Below are 24,992 nucleotides of genomic sequence, written 5' to 3'. Positions count from 1 at the left end.
TCACCGCTGTGAAAATAACTTGGAGTGAAAACCAACCAACCAAATAAAAAAATATATTTGTTCCTCAAAATTGAAGTGGGACAGAAAATACCTGAGGATATTCTACTCGAAGAAATATGGTAAAGAGGCTTGCAACATAATGCCAGGGAACCTTGTTGGAAATACTGTTCTAGAGTTAGAAATTCCTACGGGATAGAGGCCATTCTGGCATCCTCTGACAATGAATACTTGGAGGAATCTTCCAGAAGCTGTTGTGCTTTGGCGATTTGGTTGATTCAAGAAGAGAGTGAGGAGAAGGGGCCAGCTACCTGTTTCCTGGTGCCCAGAGTACAACTGGTAATTCGTTACACTATTTTAATCAGAGGCTATGATTGATTGAAGTGATTAAAAGAGGCTATTGTGGAAAGGGGAGGCAAAACACGGAACACATCTGCTCCTGGTTTGAGGGGAGAAAGTCCTAGAAACCGTTACAAGCAAATGTCTGCTGTTTGAACATGAAAGACTTAAGTGACAAAAATAAGTTGTTTACACAAATTCTAAGGTAGAATTAGGATATTGGTGGTGAAGCTGAGATCACATTGGGAGGCCTCCTTTACTTACCATAATCACAGATAAAGTCCTAAAACAAGGGCCATGAGGCACGTTCAAAGCCTATTTCATCCTGAGTTCTTGGTGCATGCACATGGCCTTTGCTGGACTAACTCAGCATGTTTCAGACTTATCGACACTGAAAACTGTAGCTGAATATTCATTATATTAGTGAAGTTTTTATCTCACTCTCTCATTACAGTAATTACATGGTAGCACAAAGTAAGTCACATCTTGTTTATTGTTTACGCATCTAACAATTCCGTCTTAAGTGAATTTGAAGAAAATTGTCCATCCCTTCAGGCCAAGGGAGAGTACAAAATGTGTTCTTATCAGAAAGAAGTGTTCTCAAAGAAATTCCATTTTGATTTTTTCCTTTCTATTGAATGATCAGCTTTTCTGGTTCCTTCCATCAAATGCTTCGCATAGAAAATACCCAATATAAAATAGATTGTCCTAGAGGTCCTATTGCAGCCATTTGTTAGAAACACAAAAAACATTTTCCTAAGAGTTGGTGCTGGTAGACTAATTAGATTCACCCAAACTACAGTGACAATTTAGCAAATAAAGTAGCAGGCCTATTTAGGTTAACATACATTGTTTCAGTGAAAAACACGTACTGGATCCTACTGGGAAAATATCTTTTCTGACCTTAGTGGTAATCTGACCTTAGTGGCAATTAGTCAAAAAGCTCTTTTCCAAAAGTACTTCTCTTTTCCAGTGGCTTAAGGGTATGATTATTATTAGAAAGTAATACTTTAACTTCATTGTAATCATTTGTACTTACACTTTTATTAGGATCCAATAAAAAACAGAATTATCAGAAACTACAGATGATAGAGATAGATATATATGCAGATAAACAAATAGACATGGAGTTTTGTTGTAAGGATTTGACCCTATACACTGTGGAAGCTTGAGTTGGTTAAGTAGCCTCTGGAAGTCTGTTGCCTTTGCATATGATACAAGAATGTTTTACAGTAGCCGTCTAGGTCCCCTTAAGAGTCAAGGTCACACACACCAGCTGATAGAATAACTCTCTTCTTTGCCTGTTGATTCAAAGGACTAAAGAAACCAATGACCAAGCAGCAACTAGAGTGGAATCCCTTTTGTGCCCCCAACAGATCTTGGACATGGGAAACAGGACCTTTTTGGTAATAGATCACTTTGGGTATAGTGAAAGGATCACATCAACCTCTGCCCTTGAGACTCCTGGATGCATGGATCCTGGTGATAGGAAAACAACATCATTGGATGGCAATTTAGAGCATATACCAATTCAAAAAGTCATTATACTAGTCCCTCAAGATGTTGCTACCCCACTAACACAAGTTTTCAAATCCTGACCAATCAAGCCAGCTTCTTTGAGATAATGGGGAACAGGTTCAGACTCATGAATTCCATGAGCACAAACTCTTGTCATTTTCTGTGAAATGATTTCCTGGGTCAGAAGTGATGCTGTGTAGACTACCATGAAGGCTTTTTTCCAAAACTCTAAGGGTAGTCACTGTGATAAAGTGGATCTGCTGGGCCATTTGGCCTAAGTGGCAGAGCAGCTCTCATGGCCGTCTGGACTTATTCCAGAACGCTTTCTAGTACTGTGCTTCACCCAACACTGGCGGCTTTTTGGATCACTCAATACAGGGGTCAGAGTAGAATGCCCAAGTGGGGCTATATGTTGCTGCAAAATCCAAAGTGGCTTACTACCCACTTTCTTGGTGGCCAGATACAGCAACTTTTCCTTCACCTTGCAAGGGATAACTTAATATGTCCCAAGACATCACACCTTTAGAAATTTCACCAAGGTAACAGTCCCCTGGATTTTTTTTTTAGAAGATTTTATTTATTTATTTAACAGACAGAGATCACAAGCAGGCAGAGATGCAGGCAGAGAGAGAGGGGATAGCAGGCTCCCTGCTGAACAGAGAGCCCAATACAGGTCTCGATCCCAAGACCCTGGGATCATGACCCAAGCCGAAGGCAGAGGCTTTAACCCACTGAACCACCCAGGCTCCCCAATCCCCTGGATTTTTATAGGTTTCATTCCCTACCCTTTCATACAAGGATCTTAGCAACTTGTCTAGATGGTCGCTACTTTCTGCTTATCAGGTCCAGCAAATATAACTTTATCAATGTAATGGACCAGCTCAAGGCCCTGTGAAGAGAACTGTGATTATGACATAAGGCTGGAGTATTGGTACACCACTTAGATAGGACAACGAAGGTATGTTGCTGGCCTTGTCAGTTGCAAGAAAACTGTTTCTTTACTGATCTTTACTATCAAGAATAGAAAAAAAAAAAAGGAATATTCACCTTATCAATAGTTGCATACTAGGTGCAGGGAATGTGTTGGTTTGGTCCAGATAAAAGGAAAAAAAGATCTGCAACAGCAGTTGCAACTGGAGTCATCACTGATTAAGTCTATACTAATCCACTGTCATTGTCCAAAATCCATCTGTCTTCTTCATTGGCCAAATAGGCAAGTTGAATGGGAAAAATCATCCCTGTTGTTCTGAAGTCCTCAACTATGGCACTGATTTCCACAATATCTCCAGCAATGCAATATTACTTTGGTTTTTCATTTTCATAAGTAGAGGCAATTATAATGGCTTCTATTTGGACTTTCCTATCATAATAGCTTTAACTCCATGGGTCAGGGAACCATTGTGCATATCCTTCTTATCACTAAATATGCATGTTCCAATTACGTATTCTAGACCAAAGAAAATAATCACAGAGTTGATTTGGAGACCCCCAAGTTTCACTGTGAGAGCTCCTGAGTCAAAGGACCTACTTCCTTTACTATTTAATCTCTATAATGCTCAATGCTAACTGGTATGCCATAGTAATTGTTTAAGTCTATGGGAGTTAGTATTAGTTCTAAGCCAGTTTCCATTAATATTCATAAAGTCTGATTATTTTCCCCTCACAATTTATAGTCATACTACAAAAATGGCCTCAGATCCCCTTGGGGGAACTCTGGGAAAAAGAGTAACGGTATAAATTATTGGCAGTGTACTAGGATATTTTCTCAAAGAATTCTTATCATGCGAACTAGTTCTAGTCTGGGAATCAAGGGAGGAGTTATGATTGTTTTGGTAATTCAGTTAGATTTCTGTTCACTATAACTTTTCTAGTTATAAAGGTTAGGTAAGCCTTTATTATGCTACACATCATTTTCAGTTCTAGGGATACCATGAAAATCTGGCACACTTGCAAGTTAGTCCCTTCTAATGATTGCATTGGCTCCAGTGTCCGTTACAGTAATCATGCCACCTGCTTGTTTTGGGAGATTAAATGCTGCTACTTGGTCCTAGTGATGCCATCAACCCCACTGCACTTCGGCATTCCAATATTATGGGAGCAGTTCTAACTGTAATTTCGGACCCAAGAAGAAGAGCTACCCCAAGACTCTTCAAAAATACTAGGGTCCCCTCACAAATTTATTTCTCATAACTTCATGAAAAAGAAGTTCCCTGAACCCTCCAGAAGTGAGTGTGCAGGTCTTAGATAAGAAAACCACTTTAATATTCTAATCACCCTACACCTTTGGCTACCTTCCTCTACAGTATTCCAAGAAAGTTATGGCATTTTAACTTATTTGGCATAGGATATTTCAGAGCCATATTTCAACCAGCCTACAAAAAAAAAAAAAAAAAAAAAAAAAAAAAGTTGGGGCCATTTCCAGCTTCTCTGCTTAAAACATTAAATCTAGAATCTTACCTTAATGGACCTATAGCAATATTTTAGGCCTGATGCAACTTTATATTCCTTCTACCTTGCTTCCACACCTGTAATGTCTTTTCTTACACATATCCTTCAAGTTCTTGTAGCAAATCATACAATTCTCCTAGTGAATATTGTGCCTTATCACAGGTCATGATTTGTACCTTATCCTTTGGGCCTGCTGGGACTTGAGTCTGGCTATAGATCTGGAAGGGTGGCAAGGGTAGGTCAGGAGGATGATCAGCAGGGCATTGCAAGGCAACTATATTGGGGGTTAGGAGAACATTACAGGTTCCTCAGAAAAAAAAAAAAGACTAACCTACATAGGAAGGGACAGAAGGGCTACATCCACCGGCAAAGCAGACTCAAAAGCATTTAAGAGATTGGGTCATCAGAATCTGCCTCTATGTCCCATCCCCATTTTCAGGATCTCATTCCTTCCCAATCAGTGCTATTACCTTCAGAAAACAGTCTTCGAGGTTAATAACTCAATTTCTGTTATAGTTTAGCCACCTACAGAATTAGGTTTTGCGTTTGTTTTCAGAAATCTTAGTCCTACTGTTACAGGAAATAGGAGTTTTCCTTGGAGTAGTCATACAATGTCCTCTATACAGACCTTGAGATGAGAATTTAAAGCACCATGAATTCATTATTTCTTGCTTCAAATTCTCCAGCAGTTAAAAGCAATCAACAAACCCCTTCATACTCTGGATTTATACTATAATATTTTAAGGTTGCAAATATTTGATCACTCAGAACATTGCCTTCTAAAGACACTTGATTACAGGTATCTAAAGATCATAAATTGAGTCACTGTGTTGCCTATGTTGTTTGTGCATGCCACAGATTACCAGTGCCCCCTTTATCATGGCATACAAGATAATTAATGTATTTAAATTTAATCACATCGGGGAATCAATTCCAGAAAATCCAGAACCAATATGAAGAATTCATCTTTAAGATTTTATTTGAAGCCATTTCATTTCCAGTACCAAATTTTGTATCAAGTCAGGATATCATCAGAGAAATAGAACTGCTAGAAGATAGATGATTGATAGATAGATGATAGATAGATGGATAGGAAGATAGAGATTTGTCACAGGGAATTGATCTCATGCAATTGTGGGAGCTGGAGTTGGTTAAGCAATCTCTCTTCACATTTGCTGGTAGAACCTTAAGTCTACAGGACAAGTAGAGTCAGGAAAGGAAGATAGATGTAACGTGGGGAAGAACAAGAATAAGAGGGAACACATAAACATGAGCGAAACTCATGAGGATAAGTTTTATCTTTGGTTCACATGCTTATCCCAGGAGTCTGGGAAGCAGAAGGAGGAAGACCCAGGAACAGTTGGAACAGTTGCACACCCAGCGGTACCCTTAAGCTGATATGTACATCAGCCAATCCCAGAGCGTGTGAACTACAAAATGGCTGCTCTTTCATTTATGTCCTCCAAATCTTGCAGAGGAATCTCTCTTGGGTATATTGTAACTGGAAATATGTAGGAAAAAGAATTCTGGGAAATGTAGTTCATCCTAAGCAATCTGACACATTTTAAAGTTTCCATATACCCTGGGGAGAAGTGTTTTATCAGAAATGTCCTGAAGCAATTTTTGACAGTTGATAGGATATAAAGAATGGAAAGCAGGGCTAAGTGACTAAGAAGTTATAAGTGTAAATAGCAAATATCTTTAATGGAGACAGAAAACAGCATAAAAATCTCCTGTGTACTGTAATGGAAATTTATCCATCTTTTAATATTGTATGGACTTCTGATTTCCTCAACTGATATTTTATGCAAAACGATGGTATTTGTTTATTTCTCATGGATTGTGATAAAGATTTCTCTTTCTCATGAGAAGTAGATGTAGGTGGGATATGTGATTCCTATGGTTAAAAATTCAGACTTTGACTTCTGCCTCTTTCACTCCTTTGCACCAGTCCTATGTAACTATTCTTCATTTGCAAAAACAATAATAGGCTTACCTATATATCATAAAATTGCTGAGTTTATTAAGAATATAATGGTTGCAAAGTGTTATATCAATACTTAAAAATTGAATTAATCATTAATATAACTAAATAATAATTGAAAAGAAAATTAACAATAATTATGGCCAGATTATTATGTTCCTGCAGTATTATTTATGGTTTTCATTTCCACGGTAAATTATAAAATTGCAATGTTTTTATGTTACTAATATCTTTACTAACGGCATTAGGGTAAAAAAGTTTGTTTAAAAAGGTTAAACTTTCTAAATCGTTTGCATTTTTTTAAATTTATTTTTTATTTATTTTCAGCATAACAGTATTCATTATTTTTGCAACACACCCAGTGATCCACGCAATCCGTGCCCTCTATAATACCCACCACCTGGTACCCCGACCTCCCACCCCTCCCCCCGCCACTTCAAACCCCTCAGATTGTTTTTCAGAGTCCATAGTCTCTCATTGTTTGCATTTTTTATAGAGAAAATAACCATGTTTTGCTTTCTTAGGAAGTCACTTGGCCATCGCTGCTACCAGGAGTGGCCAGAAAGTGTAGAGAGTAAGATGGGATATTGGAGCTTTACCACCTGCCAGTCCCCTGGCAATGAGGACCCTATTACTAATGGTAGATGGAGCTCCTGGCAAAAGGTTGCTGTGAAATTATTAAATTGCTCCCTGTTGGTGAATGGGGTTGGTATAACAGAAGTAAATGCACTAGTGGGTGCAATGTTTGAAAAGTCTTAATTACTGTAATTTTAAGGATAATGGAATTACTTGGTTATTGATAGAAACAACTGATGCTTTGAAAAAGGTAATAAAATTCTGAGCAATAAGGAGTAGCTATGAAAGTCTGATGTCCCCTCTGACAGCATATAAAAAGATTCTCATCTGTTTGTACTAGCTGGTAAAAAAGAAAAAAAGAAAAGAAAGAAAGGAAGGAAGAAAAGAAAAGAAAAAGGAAAGGAAAAAGAAAAAAGTGCTACAAACTAGACCCCAAACTGAATTTAAATTGTAGCAGATCTCCAAAGAAGACTGAATTTTTAACCTAAGCAAATCTGTTATGTCAAGGTTAGGACCTTAACTAGGAAGGAATGAGATCCTGACCTATAAGATGTACTTGAAATTCTTAACTTCCTAGTTTCTAGTGAATCCTCTGGATCTGCAGAAGTTGCTGACATATCCCTCTCTGAAGATAGCCCATTGCTCGGTGGCAACACAGAAGGCAATGTATTATGAGGCACCGAGACAACCTTGCTCCCTCCAGATCTATCCTGGCCTCCGGAACAATAATTAAGGTTGAAATCGCATACAGTCAAACATAACCTGGCCAGGGAAGTACTGGATTTCAGCACTAAGGGAAGAAAAGGAATATCAAAGAAGATGCAGGACCTGGTCAACATGTACCAGAAGGAACAGGAAGATTATTGCTGGAAACAGATGATAAGGACCTGGATCAAGAAAGGCAGAAAATAAAATTAAATAAAGAAGAATGTGGTTGTTGTGAGATCATTCTCCTGGAATCCAGGCTTTAGCATCTGGCAAGAACCATCAGGACAAATGCTAACATGCTTGAGGGATGCAATGGCCTATGTTAAGGAGAAAGTTGTATTGCCATGGCAGTCAGTAAAAGAAGGAAAGAAGTGCTTGGAGAAGTGAGTGTATAGAAGTGGATATATTACATAAAGTCTAAAAATCCACAAACCACCTATATTCTGAGATACACTATTTACCAAAGCAATAAAGAAGGCACTTATTCATAAGCAGCATGGGACATTTCGTGCGGGCTCTCCTTTGTAAGCCAGGGATGGTATAATTCTAGAACTAGGCTTTCCGATAGTAAAACAAAGACAGGAGCTTAAAATGGTAAATGCAAAGTGATGGGTTTCCTAGGCTGCATATTCCTAGTTGATCTCACATTGAGATCTGAGCCTTCATAAACCAGGGTCTTGGTTCACAACTTCCTCTGGAGCTTCCCAGGTGAAATCTGAAACTGACCCCCTACACAAGAGTCAGGGAGAGACAGAAGAAAGACACCTGCCACTCTAGCTTGGTTCGGTGGCAGGTTTAGTAAACAAGGGAACTTACATATGAGGTTTGTCTCAGGTGACTGCAGGATGAGTAGATCTCTCCACCCAGTCACCAGATCTCAATAAAAGTTTATATAGAGGCCTTAAAAGGGTTTGGACATGTGTATTGTCCAATCACGTGTACTATCCAGATGGTCACAACACCATATCATTATCCCAGGGTCTGACTTGGGCAGTTTCTGTGAGCTGGGAAGGTGAGCCAAATGCAATTCCAAGGACAGGGGAGGAGACGGGAAGCCTCTGATTTCTGGGATCCAGCTCACAGGTCACTGGAGGTCATGTCCTCTTGATGTCCTCCCCCAACAAATAATGCAGCACTAGAGACAATTGAGTCAGTTAAAATACTGAAAGATTTCTGCGCCTCCTTGGTAAACAGCCATTATACTGAGCATTCTGCAGCTCCCAACTCCCAGTATTCTTTCCCTCCACAACTAAAGGTTTATAATTGTTGGCACAGCATTAAACGGGAGCCCAAGTTGGCTCTGTTTAGTAAGGACCTGAGCTATCCTGGTTGTTTAGCATTTTTATAGTTCGAAGGGTCTCTGTCTATTAAGCCCCTGATGATTTGAAAAAAAACAATGCTTAAATATTCCTTTTATTATCTCCATTATGCATGTTTATATGTACTGAGTCTTTTAAAAATCACATTGCACCTTTTTTTTTTTTGTATTATGATATAGTTACAATATTTATTTGAGGAAATGTGCACCCGGATGCTGTGGGGGCCACGGTGTTGGAAAAAGTGGGGCAGAGGATGGAAGGAAAAAATAGATCACATGTTCCTTGGTTACAGACCATGCTGAGAATATCAAATACATAAGCTATGTTTAATTATTCACCTCTGACATTAATTCACATCTAAAAAACAGTTTTCTGTCCGCAAAACATTATAGTGTTACTTTAGAGCATCCCTTTAAATCCAAAGTATTTTTAAACTTTCAATAAAACATGTATTTAAATCCCTTCATTTGCTGACCTATTATTGAAAATCATTGTAGGCAATGAAAACGCTTTTTAATAATCCTCCCAAATCAAACAGTCCCCAGCCAAATATTCCCCAAAGTGTGAAACAACAAAGTCAATAGATGAAAATGAATCAGCGATGTTGTCTGGAATTTTAGCTTAATTTTTTTGCAGTTGCTCAAATATTAATAACTTGAGATCTGATCTTTTTAAACCTGCAGAATCTACTTAAGCTTTTAAAAAATAAAAATCTAAACAGAGACTTAGCCCCCACGCAGTAGGGAGCCATCCCAATTTGGGAGAAGAACGAACTAGACAATTTTAAGAGATGGAGGCTTGTTATATCCGTGCATTCCTAAAGAATATGTCCTGCATGGGGTCACTGTAAGAAATTGACTCTGCATTCTATAGGTACTGGACTGTGTGTGCACTGTCTTATTACCTAGTTAGACATGAACATAACTTGTTAAAGGAGTGGATCACAATGGTTGGTATCTTGCCCCAGGTTTGAGTAGAGAGAAACAAAGTGTAAATCAACAAAAAGCAGGAACTATTTTATTGTCATAGTGATGAGAGCATTTTCAAAGGCCGAGAAGCAAGCATTGAATTCTTAATTAGGAGATGATTGTAATATTATTTTTTTGCTTTTCAAATTATGACATAGGGAGCAAAAAAAAATCTTCAGAACTATGTGTGGTTAACGAAACTTAAACTGCTGTCCCACTAATGTTAGAAGTACAAATGAGAGGCAGATGAATATGATTTTTCTTATTAAATTTATGGTGTAGTTTGCTACCTTTTGAATTTCTCTTCTTGGATGGAATTTGCTAGATGCCTAATTTTCTTTATCTGTGTGATGGGAATTATAATGGTAACTACATTATAAATTTGGGGGGAGTTCATATATACAGAATGGGGACAATATCACCTGGTATGTTTTAAAGTACTAACTAAATATTAGTTGTCATTATTTTGTCAAATATTGTTACTTTGTCAAAGGAGAAGCTGAGGTGCTTTCAGTACAATACTTTGCTACCTTGTAGGCAAAATAGGGATCTTGGTTATTGGAAGGTAACTAATTTTTTATAACACTGACTCTGTGGAAACTTGCACTCCCTATCCAAGATTGAGGCATATAGGCACATATTAGTTGGAGACAGTCTGAATCAGGCATTTATGATGAGTGCCCAAGGACAGTTGATTATGCTTAGCATTTTGCATAGTGGGCCTTGTCCTTGGAAAGCAGTTCAGATGACAAGCTGCCCACTTTTCTTACCTTTCCTCATTTAATAAGGAGAGCAAGAGGCAACATGTTTTGAGATCAGTTTGGCTAGGCAAGCACCTGTAGGTGAATCTTTCCATACAGGTCATGTTAAGGATTCAGTTTTCATCCTAGGGAAAATGGAACGTTACCAAGGGTATAAAGCAGAACATGACATATGATTAGCTATGTTTATCCCAGATTAGATATTGGATGAGATATGTTTATACCACATATAATTAGATATATTTTAACATACTGGTTGCCATGGAGAGAATGCATTGATGGGAGGTTAGGAATTAGGGCAAATGTGAATGCCAAGCTAGGTTGTTCCTGCAGTGGTCTGGCGAAAAAAACTGTTTGAACCGGTTGTGCTTGGAGTAGACGAGAAGAGCAGACCACAGTACATGAGATTTTTCTTTCAGAGAATCCAATTCAAACACAGAGTATTGTACTAACATTTTTTACTCTATTGCCACATTTGTAAGGCAGGGAAACGGTAGTTACAACACCCACAGTCGTCGCGAAGATTATGATAAACTCTGACACAGAGAGGCACTAAGGCCACACAGCTAGGAGCCAAGATGAAACTCAAGCTATATGATCCTTCAGTCTTCTCCCTGCATGGGCTGCCAGAAGAATTAAATGAAAAGATGCTCATAAAATGCTGAGAATCACACCTGGCCTGGTGTAAGTTCCCACTAAGTGTTACCTACTGTTGTGACCATTAAAGAAAAATCCTTTTGTAAATTTTCAAGCACCATGCTGACCAAGTTATAATGGGATCTATCCAACAAATCATATGCCTGGGTGTCAGTCACACTTATTACAGGCTCGTTGAGCAGTTCAGTGGCAACTATTTGACCATGGTTTTAAAAAGAAAGGTCACAGAGACAACCAGCCTGTATGGTAGAGATTTTCCTGAACTCTGCCTATGTTCCCCCTTGCTGGTTGCTATGGTGGTTTTGACAGGGACTGTCAAGAAGGATGAAATTGGGTCCAAAGCCCTCATCTGAACAAACAAGACGTGGACACCAGCAGCTCCCTTCGTGGCTGGGATCCATTCCTGGATAAGAATCCTCCATCCTCATTCATTCACTGAGACGGAAAAGGTCCCCAAAATGTGAACCCACTACTTTGCAATATTCTTGTTAAGGGATTTTCCTAAATAAAACAGCTCTTATGCCACTGAGGACTGAGCCCCGGTCCATACCGGGGCCTCTGGAGGGCCCATTGATCTGGATCAGACCATGCTTTGAGACCCAAGTGTAACCTCTCTTGACTCCATCATAGAAAACCAAACAAAGCAAATGAATTTGGAAGGCCAGCACCTGTGTGAAATCTCAGGGAGATCATTGACATTGCAGTTTGTGGTCTCTATACCCCCCGCCCCCGCCAACCCTCCACCTCCCCCCCCCCCCCCCCCAGATATCCAACTGTCTGGAGTGAGAGCCTTCCATATGGGAAGCAGAAGTGACAGGTTAGGGGAAGAGAAGTGGTGCCTTTTCTACCCCTACCTTTTTGCTTGCATACTCTTTAAATGCAACTTCCTTTTTTAAGTACCAGGTGTTAAAGAGTGTTTAATTAGGTCAAAACGTGGGGGTAGGTGAGGGAAAATTGAAGTAGGCTGCTTGCTGGTGAATCAAATAACCCCAGAAGCCAGTCTGTAGTATTTATACCCTTGCACATGGTACACACCCAAAACATATTTGTGGGGCTGATTAACTGCAACATTTGGAAGGGGCCCTGCAATCCCATTTTCAGAAGAGAGTTGAGTCATTTGTCCTTGCCCAAGTTTCACATTGCACATGACACCAGTGAAAACCTCATGTGCATGAAAATCGTGCATTGTGCCACGGAGGTTCCGGTGGCAATAAAACCTGGAATGCAGAATCAAAATGGTGAATTTTAAATCTGCAAAAAAATGGTCCATAAAGTGAGTCAGCTAGAGTATCTCATAAATAGTACAGTTAAAGAAACTGCAGTGAAATGGGCCAGGTTACATCTCCATAGAGCTTCTGCCTCAGAAGCCGTAACCTCTGCACCTCTGTCACTTTACCTAAATGCCCATTCCATCAGGAATCTGCATTCTACAGTTTATTGAATAATTGGGAAAATGAACTCTGTCCTTCTTTTAAATACCTTTAATTCTGAGCAGCTTGCAATATGACTATATTATGAACTAGAGCAAAATGCAAATTCGAATATGGTTCACAAAAGCGCAGACTTGACAATAATAAAAGGAAAGAAAAGATTATCCTCCCCCTATTGTTCCAAGAGGTACACAAAGAGCGATGAATAGAAATAATAAATCCCAACCAAATGCAACATTTCTTGGTGACCCGGGAGGAGGCTTACAGGTTATGACTAAGGCAGATATATCCATTAAATATAAAACTGAATTTGCCACTTGAAGGGTATTAGAGTAGGGCTTTAGCAGAGCCGTGCAAAATCTCCCCAGAACTGGCCTTGCTATTCCAGAAAAAAGAAATAAAGTATTATGATACCAAAGAAGGTAAGTTCTTTATTTTTTCCTATAAATCAGTGTGAGACTGACATCTTCACATTAAAATGTGTGTGACAAATGAAGGAAGCTAAGTGTTAGATATTGTTACGTTGACGGCCCAGCCAACCCAGGAAGACTAAAATGGAGTTAAGCTAATAATGTAGGGGCTTTTCGACATAATCTTTTGTAGCCCAGTTCCTTCAGCTGTAACGTGTTTGTAACTGCGTCTCCTGATGGGCTCAATTGTACCTATGGAAACCCCTTCTTCTTTGAACACAGCATGGAGTCTGGATTGTTTCATTTGTGTTCTGTTGTATAATCAGAATTTTAAAAAATAAGGGCATTTAGATTTTAAATAGCAATCTGCTGAAAAATGAGGTCTACAACAAGTGATAAGTACCTAATTCTTTACTCCTTACCTCCCGTTATATGAATTTACTCATTCTGTGTGCTCTGCATTGAAAAAGGACTACCATACTGAGGCGAATAGAGTGTGAACATTTATTGCATGAGACTTCTTAAGTCTTTAAAAAGCTTAGTAAGTTTTATATTCCTGCATTCAAAGTAAAGAGGATGAAGCCCTAGGATTTGAGCATATAAGGAACTTTAGAGAGCATCCATGCCTTAGGATTTTACGGAGGAAAGAAAGACGCTCCGTTAGGTAGAAGAGGCAGCGTTCAGTGGCAAAGAAGCAGGGCCTCAAGGCCAGAGGGTGCTGGGTTCAGTTCAAGACTTCATCATTATGTGTAGGTTATTTAGGGTTTGGTTTCTTCACCTGGAATGGATGTAAGAGTGCCTACATCACAGGCCCCTTTGAGGGTGTGATGAAATTGTGTAACACCACCAAGTGTCTAGTGCCTGGCAAGGTGATGTTAAGCACTCACTGTATATTCTTTGCCCCTCTTCTCTGGCCTTGGGACACACCGCCAGCCAGGGGCAGAATAGAAATGCAAATACACATCTGTGGCCTCCCACTTACACACATCCCATCTTCCATTAGCTGGGCCAAGCTGTGACTGAGCTCCTCACAGACACCTTTTGTCACAGACACTCAAGCAGCTGGACAAATTTGTCTCAAATCTACTAAGAGGTAACAACATAGGGAGGGGGAGAGCAGCAGAGCCCGTCTGCAGCACATCTGAGAATGCAGAGCTGCTCTTTCTCCATTCCCAATGGATTTGCTTCCAGTTCAGCTCCAACCCACTTTCAAAGCAGGTGAGGGTTCCAGCTACAGGAGAGGCTGCTGAACAAAGCCAGTGATATTCCTCCAAACCAGCAACAGGCAAATAAATGAGATCCTAAGAAACAAGGGTCAAAACGTTCATGCTCACGTACGGTCATTATGTCCGAACATTCTAGTAGGGGAAAAGGGTTAAGATTTACTGAACACCTCCAGGAATGAAGCCCTGTTTTTCAACTGGACTGTGAAATCGGTGCTATTACCCCCATTTACAGACGTAGGCTCAAGAAGCCAAGGAAATAACCCAGGGGAAATAGGGTAGTAAGTGTCCATGTCAGGATTTACAGCTAGGAACACCTGACTTTAAAGCTGGAGCTGGTTTCACGGCATTCTCGGCCTCCCAGAGCTGTTGACTTTAACACGTATTGGCTAAGCCTGCTCACATGAAGCTGTCAGTATGAGTAGTTGGGATTATAATAATCTGATCGTAAATCAAGAAGACTGGCCACTGCATTTGAAGATGTGCTGGTCAGACTCTTTTCCATAACCCATGCAGGTACAGTACTAACCAAAATTTACCCTTAACTTCAGAAGGTCAAAATAGCAAGCCGGTAAGTGAGACTATATCGTAGGAAGCATTTAGTAGTTAGTGATATTTTATAAGAAAACGTGTTTTTGAAACCCACTGGTCAAACAGTCTAGAATATGTTCCCTATGGAAAGATATGCAAGTTCCCCCTTAATTCTTCAGCATATATGAAATTAAATATGTAGCTATTGAAAAAGTGAGACAGGACAGAAAAAAAAATTCTTGAGTATTTGGAAAGAAAAATAACAAATCAAATTAGTGTAGGTTAGATGATCCAAATAATGGAATAAGTATAAAATATTAAATGAATTGTTATTTATTTTTTAAAAAGTAGTTTTGTTGTTAGAATGCTTGAAATATGATTTGGTGTCGTCCCGATAAGTGGTGATTGTCCTGTTGTGAATTATACATGTTCTGTGTTGATGTCTAAGAAGCTCTATTCCTTCATACAGTTTAGCCATTGCAAGGAGACCCCACTTAATCTCATCTAGTCACTGGAGCATAGCAGTCCGGGGCTCATATGGCGGAATGTTATGTCCAGAAGCCAGGACCATTCATCTCTTGTTCTGTAGCCCTCGACACCTGGCCTCTATGTCATGCTTCGGGACAGTTGTTCCAGCTTTGACCTTCATACCTGCATTCAAAAAAGAAAAGGGAAAAGGAAGATTACTACTGCCCAGTGAGGGTATTTCCTGAAAGTTTTACATGCCATTTAAGTAAGGCTGGAAAATGTCCTCAGCTACAATTTTAGTACAAGGACAAAAAGAAAGACTATGTAATGGGGACAAGTGCTACGTTGTTTCAACCTCTTATCCATAGGGATAGATCTTCATGGGACAATTTGAAAATTACTCTGCCGGAGACCATTTCAAGTTGTGAAAATTTCGCAAATTTTATAGGACATGCTCATTTACTACTGAGCAGGACATACTCTGGATGTGCACACTGTAAGAAAAATGTGATAAGGTTAGGCAGACCTAGAGCCAACTGATGACGGCGGTGGGTCCTTTCAAGCGAGCTGTGACAGTAGACTCAGCTTTGTTTCCCTGGAACCCGTTACAACGAATAATTTATAAGGATCAACAAAGATTTCCCAATAAATAAGATTGTTATTTACTTTTAAAAATTATTACATGATGCTTTTTAAGAAGAAAACAAATACCACAAATGACATGATAATTTGTAAGTACATGCAATAATTATTTTTCAATAGTAAATATTTAAGGTTTAGTATCTTGTTACACTAAATAAATGTTCCATCATAAGTGTAAATATTACACTTACAAATGTACCATGTCTTTAAACCACCTAAAGCAATGAAAGCTAAATAATATATTGTCTATTTGATTTGCCTCTATATTTATGTTAAAAAACAACATTATAACCTGCATCGGCCATTTCACTTACTATTTTTTGTAACAGTTTTGAATTATCCCCTTTTTATCCATAAAAAACAGTGTCAGAGAGGATGAAGACTCTTTTGAGGATCACACAGGTAGGTCTTCAGTAGAAGAGCTGGAGATCACAACAAAGGAGTCTGCCTCCCAAGACTAGAATGTCTCCTATAAGAAAGCACAAATGCTAGACATAATCCATAATGGCTGTCCTGGAATTTTTAAAGCCATTAGGAATCCTCACATCATAGCTTAGAACCAGTGAAAAAATTAAAGTGAGATGTGGCTCCAAGTGTGAAGCTGTCACCTCCACTCCCTCCCCCTCCAAATTCATTTTAATCACTTAGAATTAACACCTTCCCTCCCCCCACCTTTTAACATATTGTGGTGACAAATTAATTAAATCATAAAGCCCTGGCAAAGTGTAAAATTTGTTGCAAGATTGTTTTTCCTTTTCTTGTACGCTTTATTTATCTGTGGCTAAAGAATGTGAGTTCAAGTCATGATCTGAATTGATACCTGAAAATAAACCTATTGAATTTAGAACTATATCAACTGATGTTTCATTGAATGTGATTACTCTTTTATTTTCAATTTCAGATCAATACAGTTTTTGGATGCTTATGCTATTTGATAATATGCTTCTGCGAAGCAGACGCGAGGGTGAGTAAATATTTTGTTTGTTAGGTGTTCCCAGTCTAGCTTGCAGAAATATCTTCCATTTCTACTTCTTCCCCTCTGAGTCCTGTAAGAACAAACTGATTGTGAAAGGACAAATGGTCGAATTAATTACACATTCTGTTCTGGGTTAAGATTATATTGTTTAAAGCTAGCCTATCAGAACTATTAGCATAGTAAAATTAATTTGCAGTAAATACCTTTACATATAACCAAGTCAGTCTTTTATGTATAACTTGAAATAACAATTAAGCGTCATCATTTAGTGTTACAAAACAGTTGGCTGTTGCTGCCCTTTACTGGTTTGTAGTGGTACCACAAATCACAACTCATGGTAGTTGTCAAAGGTGTGAAGATCTCCATACGCTATGCGTTATTTCAGATAACTCATCCTTGTGAAGATCAGCCGGGGAGCCATCTGAGATAACTGACGTTCACCTTAGGGCTCATGGAAGCTGTGCATTATGTGCCGCTGTCCCCCCCAACCCCTTGAAATCAAGTTCATCAGAATTTCCCACTTGTTCGTTCTGTATCACCTCACATACCCAAGTGGTCATCTGTGTCCTCATCATGGTCTGCAAGCAGAGATTTTCACAGAAATCTAACACATGAATTATAATTAAGAGATGAGAGTGTGGCAAACATTAGAAATCATGACAAATATGTAAGTAATGTAATACCACTAACAAGATTTTCCACTGCCTCAAAACAACTTTTGAGAGCTTATCAGTGGGTAGGGCATCTTAATTTGTGATTTATTTATTTATTTATTTTTTAACCTTAGGGCTGCTTTACAACAGGTCAATATTTACTGATAATCATTTCCTGATTATTCTGAAGTGTTAATGTGTGTTCCTTCGGGGCCACACACAGAAATGGTACTTAGTATTCCCCACAACCCCAAATTTAACTCATTCGGAAAAACCGAACGGAGACAAGCAAGCTTTCCCATTTGCCCTCGGTTGTGATGTTGTGCTTCTAGCGTCTGTGGTGCTCAGGTTCAGAAACCAGCATCAGACAGAATGTTCCGGGCTCTTATTCTTCAATGTTCTTATAAAGATTGGCCAAACCCCTAGAAATCCCGCCCCAGTTTCCCTGGTTTGACTTCAGGATCTTAATATGGAACAAGGGATGGCGATGTAATTTGTCGAGTTTGTAAACATGTGGTTACGTGACATCCTAAGTGAGAAAATGAGATTGTTTTTTTGCTAAAACAAGTATTATTGCGTGCGCTTTCCCCACCTTTCCCAGGGGTGCTCAACATAATCAACTGAATTCTTGAATTAAACTGCCTTTCCTGTGAAACATTTTTTCCTGTCTATTCATATCTTCGGGAAGGATGTTGTTTATAATGTTATTTCATCATCCCTACTCTCTTCTGAGGACCTCCAAGAAAAATGCAAGACTAATCCTATTAAAAAGAAGTTATATTTTTCTATGGTATAATCTAGTGTTTTATTTTTTTTCTCTCATAGATAAGATCAATTAAAGTATACAGCTTTTCTGACTTGTTGTGGCCTTTGTTGTTTTAAGTAGGAGCCCAAACTCAGAACACTGAGATCAAGACCCAAGCTAAAATCAATAGTCAGATGCTTAATCAACTGGGGCACCCAGGCGCCCCTAAGATTTTTCTGTTTTTTATCGCCCATTAGACAGCTTAAGGAAAACCTCAGGTGTTACGGACATCATGCTGCACATTTTAAGCCTTATTTCTTATTCCTTTGTTTCTGCTCCTCTTTGGGGTCATATTTTATATACTTGCGTTAAGTGGCCTAGAGTCCTTTCTGAAATACAGTGGTAGCACAAATTTAGTAATGGGCAAAGGAGTTTCAAAACAACTTCTCAGAAAACTACAGAAATGAAATATCCATACAGAAATCAATGATTATTAATAAAAAATAATAATGGTCCCTGACATCAAGTGTGAAAAGGATTGTTCTCCATGCTTTATATATATATAATTCTCCATAAAGGCTCAAAATTGCTGTATCAAGGGCTGTGGGACACATTAAAAACAGGACAAATATGGTTAAGTCTCAAAGAATTGCAAAAACATGCATCATCATGATTGGCTGTAAATTTGTCAGACTTTAAAAACAAAATCCCAGTTGGCTAGTCATGCTGGCCTCTTCAACAAGCCAGGGAGGCCAAGGGCTTTTAAACGGGCTGCTTCCTCTTCCTGAAACATTCTCCCTCCAACTATGTGTAGCACTCATTCTCTTTCCTCCTTAAATGTTTTTGTTCAATGCCTCCTCTGTGAGGTCTCTACTGACCACTTGATTTCACCCTGTAACTCACACTCAACATATTGCTCTCATATTCTGTTCTCCTTTTCTTGTTTCCATATATGTTTCTCTTTCAAAGATGGTAGATAATCTACCTAATATGTTTGGTTTTATATCCCTTGTCCCCCAAACAAAAATATAAGGCTTATGAGTCTAATCTTTATGTGGCTCAACGTTGAATCCCAAACTCTTAAAACAATGCCGTGTTACCCATTCACTACGGATCTGGTTGAATGAAGGAAAGGCAGATGCATTCTGAACTTTTGAAGAAAAATGAAAACTCCGGTGTTGAAGGATTCACCAATACATCCTCCTACATTTCAGAATCACTTTGAATCAAATACACAGAAAATATATGCCTATATATAATGTATACACATATTTATATATAGTTTGACAAGTTTTTAATCTAAGATGTTTCAAATGTTCTGACCTTTATGGAAGCCTGATAGTAATAATTCACTAGGGCATTTGCATATATTTATTAGTTGCTGATGATAAAAAAATAGTCCAATAATGACTGACTGATTTTGAAGAAACTCAGCCATAATAAAATGTTTAAAATAAAAAAGCTTTTAACACTTCATGACTGGATCTTCTGGTAGGTTTCAAAGAACTGGTGTTTACAAGTCGAGTAATATACTTCTAGCAGAGATTTATGGCAGCTTATATCTAATACATATGTTCCAGAAATTGGGCCTCCGTGAGCATGGTTACAGATGAACTGTATTAGGTAGCAAATGCTTGATTTCTTCCTTTCTTAAAAATATGTTTTCAAAGTCCTTGGCCTTCATTCTCTCAAATCTTTCAGGGAATCAAATGTATATCCCACTTAATTCTAATACATAGAAATTTATATCGAAACGTAAAAAAATTATAGAAATCAAAGTTCTTATTCTATTATCCAAGAACATGAAGGATGCATTTATTTTTGTCTTAGCTTTCATTTAAATTAATCCCAACCTCAAAGCAAGACTCAAAAGGCAAAAACTGGAAGAAACCTTAGGCTAGCACTCTTCGAAATTTAATATGCTTAAATAAAAATCACCTTTGGAGGTGCTGATTCAGGAACCTGCTTTATAGCAAGCCCCAAGGCTATTGTAAGGCAGGAAGTCCATGAACCCCACTTTTATAACTACTCCCTCAGATTCATCTAAATCAACGTCCTCATTTTACAGGTTAGCTAGTTAAGGCCCAGAGAAGTGAAGTGACTTATGCCAATCCACACAGCAAGAAAATATCTTAACAAGGTTTTGGTCTCTTGGCTCCCAGTCCAATGCTACTCATACAATACCTCAGTGGATTTTCTGAAAAAATTCACTTGGAGGATCCATACATGTAATAGTTTTAAGCTGAACACACATTTAGGTCAGTCTCAGATTTTCAGTGGCTAAAGTCTGGGGCTCTGTTTCTCAATGACTAACTAAATCAACTATGGGCGTTCAGCTTTCATTGTCTGTCAATCAATTCTTAATATGAGGATAATTGCAACATCTTAACAGTGACATGTATACCATGATACACAGAAACTGACAGTCTAGCTGTCTTCCTTCATTGCAAACTCAACGTTCAGACTACCAGTACGGACAGATATCATTTCAGAAAAGTGGCTGAGAAGAGGGGTAGTTTTCCTAAGTCTCATTTTACATAAATATCAAGAAAACTAAAACTTATAAATGCAGAAGGCAGTTGGGAATATGTGGGGTGGGCAGGTAAAAAACAAAGATAGATTATTCATTTTTTTCCTCCTCATCAATACATCTCCTGACTTTCTAATTATAAATAGTAAAAAGCTTGATTAACTGTCCCATCTTCCCCAAAAAAGAAAAAAAATCTAAATTCTGCTGTGATTTAAAGAAGTGCTAGTTCATGTAACAGCAGTCTGTTGCTCTTTCCTTCCATTATAGTGATTTCTAAATTCCTTGCATTTTAGCATCCTTTTCTAGCTTGTTTTATTTTCTTCCCTTTTCTTTTTGAAAATAGTTACTCTCCCACAGGAATTCGAAACACACTGATTTAGGATTGCAAAATGTAAACTGTGGTAGAATGATTGGGGGCTGGTTCTTTCATCTAAGGCTTGAATGGTATCTATAATTACTAATTATTCAACTCCCCGTTATTCATGTGTGGCTTATCCCTGGCTGAATTGGTTGAACTTGGGGTTTCCTGGTTGCCAGTCTTCTCTGCAACCTCGTTCTCCTGCTATCAGTGCTTAATCAGGGAAATCCAACTAATTTTAATAACCAATCTAAACATAAAACCTCATTAGGAAAGTGTATTTCTTGCCAAAAGAAGGCATATAATACACTCCAAAAGTAAATATAGAGGTTTTAAAAACTATTTTCTGTTTTAGATTACTCTCTTCTCTTCACAGGGATTACTGAGAACTCAGTGGGCAGTGCTTGATCCTATTAGGCTGAGACATAAAGTTGCCATTTCTGTAGTCAGTAATGGTAAATTATTGGCATGTTCATATGTCTCAACCTAAATAACATAGGATACTTCCTTTCATTTGTTTTTCTCTGTTGTTCTCAATTCTTGTTACAGATTTTCAGTGTAAAAAGCTTGTAAGCATTCACCTCAAAGGCTATCTGTATGGAGCTATGAACTTCAACCACACCAAACTACTGCCCAAATTTATGCCTTATTGGATTAGGGCTCCTGACTTTGCCCCACCCCTGCTTCCGGGTCGGAAGGCTTTCTATTTCTTTGCTGGGTGATCACTACTCATCTTTTGAGGTGTATTGTAGGTCATTTACCACGTCATCTACCCAACTTTCTCCAGGATTCTCCAAGGAAAATCATACAATGTTTCTTTTGGGGGTTTACTTGCTCCCTGTTTGAATCTCACCTCCTATAACAATATTACGTTGGTTATTTACAAATTTGTTTTCTCTAATAGATTGTAAACTATGACAGAGACTGCCACATTAATCTTATTATTTCTTTTTTAAAGAGATTTGATTTACTTATTTGACAGAAAGAGAGTGAGCATGAGGGGGAGAGGGGCAAAGGGGAGAAGTAGAATCCTTGCTGAGCAGGGATCCTGATATCCAGGCTCAATCCCAGGACCCCGAGATCATGACCTCAGCCAAAGGCAGATGCTTAACTGACTGAGCTACCAAGCGCCCCTCAACTTATTATTTCTAATGTAGTCCCTAGCACATGTGAGGTGTTAAATTCATGTTTGAGAATAAAGAAAAGGTAGCAAGAGGGGAACAAGAAATAATTTCTGTGATATCATAGCAATCTTATAATTGTAGGATTTTCTGTGGGATTTCACAGTGTGGGAAACTGATTATTGAGTTCCTTCCTGGCTCACTGGAGTAAGAAGAGAATCCACAACACCTCGATTTCATTCTTCTACATTACAAATTGAGGCAGAATTTAAGAGAATTAGTCATTTTCTGTAGGAGCGGGAGCCTTCTTGCCAAAGGAGATGGCAGCCCACTGGGTAGTAAAGGCCACTTGGCAGGAATCCATCTTACTCACTCGAAGCCAACGCCAGCTTATATCCACTGCCTCCCTTCAGCCTAGAAGCTAAAGGATGAGAGCCACAGACAGCGCTGATAGAAATAGCCGTCAAGGTAATTATTTCAGAACAATAAACCTCACACTAAACCCAGAAGGAGAGAGTCCAAAAAAGCAGGGAGAAACGTCTGGATAGAGTATAACTCAAGCCAATGGTACTCTGGGATCTTAGATTTCTCTTCTATTTCTACTATTTTTCTATCTTGGAATTTCTTTCATTGTGGATAGTTTCACTGCAGTGGCTCACGAAATATTGGTTGAGCCGTTACTGCGTTCTACCCTGCATCAGTAGGATAGTAGAAGAACCTCTTGCAGAGGCTGCAAAAGCACAGAGTGGACACTCTATACAGTTTGCGCCAATGGCCTGATAGAGATTGCTGAAGTCACTGGCTGAGTTGCGTGTCCCTCTGTCCCATCTTGGGTACAAAAAGAATCTCCAGATTGACCATTACATTTCCCCTGAACACTCTCTAGGATAACATTAAAAATGTACATTACAGTTAGCCCAACTCTCTTTCCCAACATGATCGTGTACATTCTGACCTGAGAGCTTTGCATTGCCTCCAGCTCCTAATACAGCTCCTGGCAGGTGGTGTGGGTTCTATCGATATTTATTGAATTGGAGAGAAGAACCATTGGGATGGAATTGATGGAAAGATCTCTAAATTAGGCAAAGGGTGTGACTCAATCTTCCTCCATATTTTTTCCTCCTCAATTGGAAAAGGATGCCGATTTTGTTGTTAAAGAATAACTGAAAATATGAAAATTACATTTGAAGAAATCTACACAGCTGTTGATTTTAAGATGAATTTTTCCAGCCAACACATGAGATTAACTGCAAAATCTCCTTTTTTCAAGAAATAAGTTTATGATCTTGGATAGACAAACTAAATCCAATGAAATATAGGTTCATGGACCCTGATTTTGTTCAGACTGTAGCATTACCCAAACCTGCTAGTGGGGTGCCTCTTTTTGTAGCCTCAGATAAAAAACAAACTGCTAAACAAACACTGACTATGTGTTCTGAGTTTAAAAAACACTGAAATAGTTTTTTTTAAAAAGCTCAGGGTGTCATGATTTTGACAGATTTTACTGGTTAGATAAAAACATCTAATGTCATATGCTCTGAAAACATAAAAATTAAAAAGTGGTTTCCGCTGATTTCTTATGGGTGAGATAAAGTAAACAAAAATAAGAAAACTTTCTCCCTCAAACACACCTAGCGCCGTGAAGTTGGAATAGAAAAAAAGACATAAAATATCTGACTAAAAAAAGGTCATTGTTTAGGTTAGAAAGCTTTCTCCTAAAAAACTACCAAAATCTGCATTTTGTTTAATTTTTTATAGTATTTTAACCAAGCAGTTTGTTTTAGCATTTCCGAACTCTTTGACACAGTGCCATATATTAGAAATCACACGGATACCAAAGGTCATGTTCCCTGCATCAGTCATTAACTATCAATAGCTTATACCATCTGCTATTCTTCACATTCTAGAATCAGTAGCACAGTAAATATATGCATTTTCTTCTATTAAACGATACGTTCTTTGGTCTATCATCAGTCCTCAGAAAAACTAAATGAGATTGCTGATATACCTATGTTGGGCATGTTTGATACTGGATATTTTGGGCTTGTAAATTTAAAGTTTGAAGGTAAGTGTGCTTGGAACACCTAACAACAGCAGGAAAATGCCAATATAGTCTAGTGATAGAGCCCAGACCAGATGGTTAGGGCTTGTAAGAGGTTTAAATGTCAAAATATTTAAGCATTAAAAAATCCTGTTAGGTAAGGAACTTCAAAACCTGTCAAAACTACACGGCTAATAGCTCGGTAATAAAACATGTCCCTGAGCACAGAGTGGAGGCAAGAAAGAGCTAAAGGTTTTACAACTGCTAGGAAGGATGTTTCTACTGGGACACATGCAGCAGTTACAAAAAATCATCTCTCAAGGGGTCGCATGGGTGGCTCAGTGGGTTCAAGCCTCTGCCTTTGGTTCAGGTCATAGTCTCAGGGTCCTGGGATGGAGCCCTGCATCGGGGTCTCTGCTCAGCAGGCAGCCTGCTTCCCCTTCTCTCTACCTGCCTCTCTGCCTACTTGTGATCTCTGTCTGTCAAATAAATAAAATAAAATCTTAAAAAAAAAAAATTTATCACATAGTATACAGCTGGCCAAACAGAACTTGTGCCTGATTTGGATATTTCAGATATGGAAATCTTA

This window comes from Mustela erminea, chromosome 10 (genome assembly GCF_009829155.1).
Source record: "Mustela erminea isolate mMusErm1 chromosome 10, mMusErm1.Pri, whole genome shotgun sequence".
NCBI lineage: Eukaryota > Metazoa > Chordata > Mammalia > Carnivora > Mustelidae > Mustela > Mustela erminea.
The sequence above is the reverse complement of the archived record's forward strand: the minus strand, read 5'-3'. Positions refer to the sequence as shown.